The sequence below is a fragment of the Branchiostoma lanceolatum genome, chromosome 9, assembly GCF_035083965.1.
Source record: "Branchiostoma lanceolatum isolate klBraLanc5 chromosome 9, klBraLanc5.hap2, whole genome shotgun sequence".
In the NCBI taxonomy this organism is placed as follows: domain Eukaryota; kingdom Metazoa; phylum Chordata; class Leptocardii; order Amphioxiformes; family Branchiostomatidae; genus Branchiostoma; species Branchiostoma lanceolatum.
In genome coordinates this window covers 20,483,390-20,490,839 of record NC_089730.1, presented here as the reverse complement: position 1 = coordinate 20,490,839, position 7,450 = coordinate 20,483,390, and the positions used below count along the sequence as shown (strand labels likewise).

Sequence of the window (7,450 nt, the reverse complement as noted above, 5' to 3'; positions counted from 1 at the left end):
ATTTCTCCGGCAAATGTACTACATGTACATGTACGTCTATCTATCGTCTCCTTCCGCATATCCTGGACACCAGGACGAAACGGTACAGATGCCGTCGGCCGAGGAAGCAATTCTACCGGGCTCCAGAGATGGCTGGAAAGAGTAGAAATTGGACAGATAACGTGCCAGAGGAGTTAGCCAGCCGGGTGATACAGGTGGCAAACTGTACTCAACTCCTCTGGCATGTTATCTGTCTATTCGGCCAATTTCTACTCTTTCCAGTCGCTTCTGGAGCCCGGAGGCTAGTACTAGGATGCCACCTCTGAGAGCGGTACATGCATACTGCACGTTTCTCCCCAAACGTGTGTAGCCGAAGGGATTGGTATCGCCTTGCGTGCTGTGGGTCTAGCATCCAGACTACCGTTCAGAAAGTTAATCTCCAAGCAGATCTAACGGTTGCAAAGACCGTATATAACTGGAAAAAGGAGTTCCGAGTTGCAATAAAAACTTTTGCCAGTTGGATACGGTCTTTGCCACCGTTAGATCTGCTTGGAGATGACCAGAAAGCCGCGACCCTACGGCTTGATGTGCAGGTCTATCGCATCCCTGACGGGACGGCAGCCGCCCTCCGAGAACCGGACCTCCCCTCTCTCCGGCCAGAAGTAGAACTCGGACATGATGCGCTCCATCAGGACCTGCAATGTAGTTAGCGAACACGGGGGTTTGCCTTTCGTGAAATCGAATCTATATATGTGTAGTTATTACTCTATATTCATGTTGCACTAGGGTATTGTACTGTGTTGGTACGACCGCTGGAAAAAGGCTATTCTTCCAGTGGTCGGAACAGCACAATGAAATACAACACAAGAGTCAAGACGAATACCACATTAAACATTTAGAACCATACACATATAGCAGTGTGTCTCAATATCGGCAGAAATCTTAATCCCAATATACTACTTTTATACTAATAACAAGCCCATTTATAAACCATTATTACAAGGGGGCGTGCCCTGGTGGTCAGCTATAGGGAGGCCAGTCTCCTAGCCTGGCTCTGAATATCTCAACTGAGCCAAATCTTGTAGAAGCTTAATGTTCCTTACCCCATCCCTAACCAGCTCCGTGAGCACGTTCCTTACGCACAGCTCCACATGTTCAAAGCATAAGAAAACGTACGGGTGTCCCAATATCGGAAGTGTTTTCTGTTTAGAAGCTTAATGTTCCTTACCGTATCCCTGGTCAGTTTCTCCCTCCCCATGTCCGTGTACGTGACCACGTCCTGTACGCACAGTTCCACGTGTTCAAATCATAGAAAAAGTACGGGTGTCACAATATCGGAAGTGGTTTTGTTCTGTTTAGATGCTTGATAGTGTTCCTTACCTTATCCCTTACCAGTTTCTCCACGTCCGTGACCACGTTCAGTACGCACAGCTCCACGTGTGCAAATCATAGAAAACGTACGGGTGTCCCAATAGCGGAAGTGAGTTCTGTTTAGAAGCTTTATGTTCCTTACCGTATCTCTGGCCTGTTTCTCCTTCCCCATGTCCGTGAGCGCGTCCCGCACGCACAGCTCCACGTGTTCAAATCATAGACAACGTACGGGTGTCCCAATAGCGGAAGTGAGTTCTGTATAGAAGCGTACTGTTCCTTACCGTATCTCTGGCGTGTACGTCCTTCCCCATATCCGTGAGAACGTCCCGCACGCACAGCTCCACGCGTACGTGGTCAAATCATAGAAAACGTACGTACATACGGGTGTCCAAGTATCCGAAGTGAGTTTGTTCTGTATAAAAGCTAATGTTCCTTACCGTATCATTGGCGTGTTCCTCCCTCCCCATGCCATAAGCACGTCCCGTACGCACAGTTTCACGTGTTCAAATCACAGAAAATGTACAGGTATCCTAATGTCGGAAGTAATCTCGTTCTGTTTAGAAGCTTACTGTTCCTTACCGTATCTCTGGCTAGTTTCTCCCTCCCCATGTCCGTGAGCGCGTCCCGCACGCACAGCTCCACGTGTTCAAATCACAGAAAATGTACAGGTATCCCAATATTGGAAGTGAGTTCTGTATGGAAGGTCAATGTTCCTTACCGTATCTCTGGCTAGTTTCTCCCTCCCCATGTCCGTGAGCGCGTCCCGCACACACAGCTCCACGTGTTCAAATCATAGAAAACGTACGTACATACGGGTGTCTCAGTATCCGAAGTGAGTTTGTTCTGTATAAAAGCTAATGTTCCTTACCGTATCATTGGCGTGTTCCTCCCTCCCCATCTCCGTGAGCACGTACCGTACACTGAGCCTCACCTGTCTAAATCATAGAAAAGTACGTTTTCCCCACATGTATGTCGGAAGTAACCTAGTTCGTCAATGTTCCTTACCGTATCCCTGGCCAGTTCTTCCCTCCCCATGTCCGTGAGCGCGTCCCGCACGCACAGCTCCACGTGTTCAAATCATAGAAAACGTTCTGTTTAGAGGCTTGAAAGTGTTCCTTACCGTATCTTTGGCCTGCGCCTCCCTCCCCATGTCCGTGAGCGCGTCCTGCACGCACAGCTCCACGTGTTCAAATCATAGACAACGTACGGGTGGCCCGGTATCGGGAGTGTGTTCTGTTTAGAAGCTTACTGTTCCTTACCGTATCTCTGGCCACATTTTCCCTCCCCATGTCCGTGAGCGCGTCCCGCACACACAGCTCCACGTGTTCCCTCTCCAGCGGCAGGAGGGGGATGAGGTAGTTCACCAGGTGGTGCTTCAGCAGCTCGGCCTGCCACAGACCTGTGCCTGCAAACAACATGTTCAGGATCGATATTTGCTACTGAGGAATCATCTCCAGATCTACCAGACTTAATGTGTTGCTAAAAATGTAGAAATTGGCCAAATAAACTGAATAATGTCCCAGAGGAGCCCTCTATAGATTTACAATTTGCAAAAGTTACCCACCAGCTCAACTCCTCTGGCATATTATTTAGTCTATTTTGCCAATTTCTACCATTTTTCCGAGAATCCATGGAGCCAGGTAAAGACTACAGGACGGAGGTTACCAGACAAACAATGAGCGACCAATGATCGACCAATGAAACCATTGGGAGATCTTGAGCCATTGATCGCTCACCGGAATGTGAGAACTCTGACATATTTTGGACGCGCAACAGTCTCGTATGTTTGAACAGAGGATATAAGAGTTGTCAACGTGAGTACTAGTAAGAAGGCACTAGGCAACATAAGATTGCCGATTGGTGGAGTGTAGGGTGGCCTCTCTGCTGTCCTCTCTCTCTCTCTCTCTCTCTCTCTCTCTCTCTCTCTCTCTCTCTCTCTCTCTCTCTCTCTCTCTCTCTCTCTCTCTCATTATCTCTCTCCCTCTCTCTCTTTCACTCACTCACTTTCCGCATAACCATCCAAATGTGGATCACTCACCACTTTCACAAGATCCCCCAGTCTGCCTGTACCCGGGACAACACTCATATAACGTCTTCTGACATAATGTCTCCTTGAACGCTTGTCTGTACCTGAATTGAGGCAACAACACAAATAGATAATCATATGAACAAACACCAAAAACAGGATTACATGTATTTTGTGCCGCTGTTAACCCATATGGAAATCAGTTGGCTAAAACCCTACCCAACAGCCGGTCGATAAACTTTAAGATCAATATTCAAGAAACGTACAGCTTTTTAGCAAACGGAACGAAGGTGCCTTTGTAGACTATCGGATACAAACTGTCGACCTCGCTGCTATAGATATACTATATCACACCAAATAACAACGATAAACTTATCCGTCTAAAACAGATATACATCATCAACAGTTGAAGTCTAATTCTCAGCAAAGTGACATTAAAATCATGGAATAAAGTTCTATTGGCGAATGTTGAATGCACTTACTCAGTACAAGTGAAGAAGATGTAACACTAGTACTTCTGCGGAACCGGCTGCATGTAAGGCTCTACACAGGGGTGTTCTATCTGTCTGCTGCACACGTTCGGTCCGTCTGCGGGGAGCGTCGTTAACGTTTCAGCCGCTGCAAGACGCAAGGTTTTGGTTAAGTACTATCAAAGTGGAATTTGATTTGATCCAGGTTTCCCCCCAAAATGAAATGATCTGGGTTGTGGTATTCGACCAGAGAATTGTCAATACCACAATTAGAGAGGTGCATTCGTAACGTTTTCAGTCATCCTCAAAACAATCAATGAACCAACCAACCAACCAACCAGCCAACACACCAACCAACACACCAACCAATCAACTAACACACCAACGAACACACCAATCAACAAACACTAAGGAAATTGAAAACAACGCATTTCAAGGTATTGAAATAGCATAGCGCTGTACAGCCTGTACCTAATTGGTATGATATATGATGATGATATATGATATGTGATATAGTAATTAATCTGAAATGAAGTAAAAATGTAATAGAATTGTCCTTTCGCGGGCCTAAAGTACATGTAAAGTAAGTATAACGATTAGAACATACCGTTGGTTTTCCCTCCTTCCTTGTCTGACGTCACACCCAGGGCGTGGTCCCGAATCATTTTCTGGAACCCCTTCAGTCTGAAGTTTTCCCTCATCAGCGACTTGTCTCTCCGGAGCAGCAGAGTCTGTTCTTCGATGATTCCCTGGGCGCTGTTGCTGTTAGGATGAGATAGCGGCATCGAGAGAAAACTGGATAACAGGCAATGCCAAGAAAAAGCGCAGTGGGGAATGTGCAACGGGAACTACGATTGGATGTGATCAATCATGTTGAAGTACTGTATATCATTCTAGAGGCCGATCAATTTCATGAAGTCCAAGCGTTCTTTGACTTTGGTTGGAACAAATCAGTGGCTTTAACTTTAATCACGTTGGCTAACAATCATCAAAGGGGAGGTTTTATACCATTTTAGGATTCAAAATGTTGATACAACTGGGAAAACAATTCCAATTTCCAACCGACCCTTTGGTCTTCCATTGGTTGCGCTGACCGACAATTCTAACATGTGATCTTTGGGAAACGTCACCATAACAGTAGAATTTCTCCCTTAGAAAATCAAATTGCCATCTCCCACCTGAGCAAGATGAAGACAGCCCTCCTGTAGTCCACCCCGTCCACAGCCTCGCTCTCCTCCACGAACGGCTTGATGGTGTCGATCAGCTGAGCGGGCATCTTCTCCATCTCGTCGAAGATGACGAGAGCTCGCGGGCAGCGGCGGACGAGCGACGGGATCTCCTCGTGCAGCAGGTCCTGAAAAATAAATCATAGGTAATCAATCTTCTGCTTTCATTTGCTCCATCATCGCCCCCCCCCCCCGACTGTCCCCCTCTCTATCTCCCTCTCTCCCTCTCTCCTTTCTTTATGTGTATCTTTCTGTGTTCGTATATCTTTTCGTATTTGCACGAAAGCCTGTATTCTCTCTCTGTCTCTCTTTCTCTGTCTCCCTTTCTCTCTCTCTCTCTCTCTCCCTCTCTCTCTCTCACACACACACACACACAAACAAACAAACAAGCAGAGAGAGATAGCGACAGACAGACAGAAAGAAATACTGTTACAAAAAATAAACCAAACAAACCATGTAGTTCCGAACGTTCTTCTGATCGTGGTGCTTAAAGTGCCTTGTGGCGGAGTACCCGCGGACACAGGATGACGTCATCCCGTCTGCGTACAGCGCCTGCGCAATCATCGTGCTGAGGTAGTTCTTCCCGACCCCCCTCGGGCCGTGGAAGGACAGCACTAGGGCTTTGTGTGGGTTAGAGGACTTCACGTGCTTTGTGATGGCGTCAACAACCACCTTGCGTGCGAAGGGCTGTCCGTGCAATTTCTTCTGTATGCTATTATCTAGGACTAAAAGAATAAAGACGTGTATTGTTATAAACAGCACTAGGAACATATACTGGTTAAAGGGCCTCAGGTGTTTGGTGATGGCGTCGACAAACATTTTTTTCTCGCTACGTTTTGGCCATGAGGTTCATTGTACATACTGGTATTAATATGGTGCCGGCGCCTTTGTATTTGGTCACGGTTAGGTGACTTTCGGTCAGGTAGCAAGTCCCTAATAAACGCCCTACGGCTTGAGATAATATGACTTGCGTTGGTTGCACGACTACCAAAAAGGGCCTGAATAGATATGGGGATAGTGGTGGTCTAGGGGTCCAAAAAACACTTAACGCTAAATTTGGGGAGTCGATTACTCAAAGTGTGTCCATCTTACTACGAATTCTGGGGGTACGAAATCCTTTCCTACGAATTACAGTCAATCGAAATACCTTGCCTACGCCTTACGGAAAAGGTGCATGTAGACCCCCAACTTGTTTCTTGATAGAAACATATAGTAACTTTACTGCACAATAATTGTACAAGTACTGCAAGGTGCAAAGTAAGGCATCTACTGGGACATAGCTACAGTTCTATAAGGCTAATCTACCCACCTCCTTGATCTACCTAATACAAAATTGTGTAGTATGGGATGAGAATGGGCTTTTGAAATCATTGGAAGAATTTCTATCAACCAGACATTCTGTATTTTATATTTTCCTATAGGAATACACAATGTACCGTGCAGGGATAAATTTACATATGTTTACCTCCGCCATGTCCCAGGAACTTGTCTGGGTCCTGCAGGGATGGTCCGGTGCCCAGTAGCTGCCACGTGACCATGGGCGCGACAGCCACGAACACAACAACAACGGCTACAAACACCTGGTGGCGATCCGCCCACCATAGCGCACGGAGTAGGAGAATGTAGACTCGGGAAGGTGCGACCTCAGGTGGTCTCTCCGGTGTTTCGTCTGCACCCGGTGGGTCCTGGGTGTTTGGAGGCATGATGTTCTTAGTGTCAGGCGTTCTGCATTTGTCTCCCCAGTCCATGTTTGTGTCCTGGACGGCCATTAATATGCAAGCGCGACTCGGAAAACTAGTTTCGGTGAGTCACGGGTTAGGAGGTCAAAGTGCAATGGTCGGTCGTGTGAGGCAGCCGGTACGCCCAGTTAAGTACACAATGTCATGCTTTGCGTGTTAACCTAAAGAAGAGGACATTATTTTTGTGTGTAGCAACCTTTACAGGTGCGTATAAAACAAGTTAGTAGAGGTACAGAGACAATATACAGACTATAGCGTTGGTGTAGTTTCGCTGCGTCGGTGGCGGCAGGTGTCGATGACGATTTTCAGTTTCGGACGATACTTGTCTCGTCTGCAGTGAAGCCAGAAGGACAACTGTGGGCAGAACTGGGTCATAACAGGACAGGAAAGAAAACCTGTCAGGGAGGAAACAAGTAAAATACCAGCCTGTATCGTACTTCAAGGTATGTTTATAGATTAAGTAGTGTACACGTACGTGGCGTCGTGTGGCGCAAGTGTAGAACGCGTGGCTGTCAAACAATGGAACCCGGGATCGAATCCAAGGGTTGTGCCAAGAGACATGTCCGAACTTGCGCCCTGACGTTGTGCCCTTGGGAAAGGCACTTTACACGCCCCCCCCCCTCAGTTAGAGGGACAAGT

At 46.9% G+C, this 7,450-nt stretch overlaps 1 pseudogene; it reads right to left on the bottom strand.

Moving 5' to 3' along the window:
• Window positions 1-157: 157 nt before the first annotated feature.
• Window positions 158-5,760, bottom strand: LOC136442342 (torsin-1A-like; annotated as a pseudogene).
• Window positions 5,761-7,450: the final 1,690 nt, after the last annotated feature.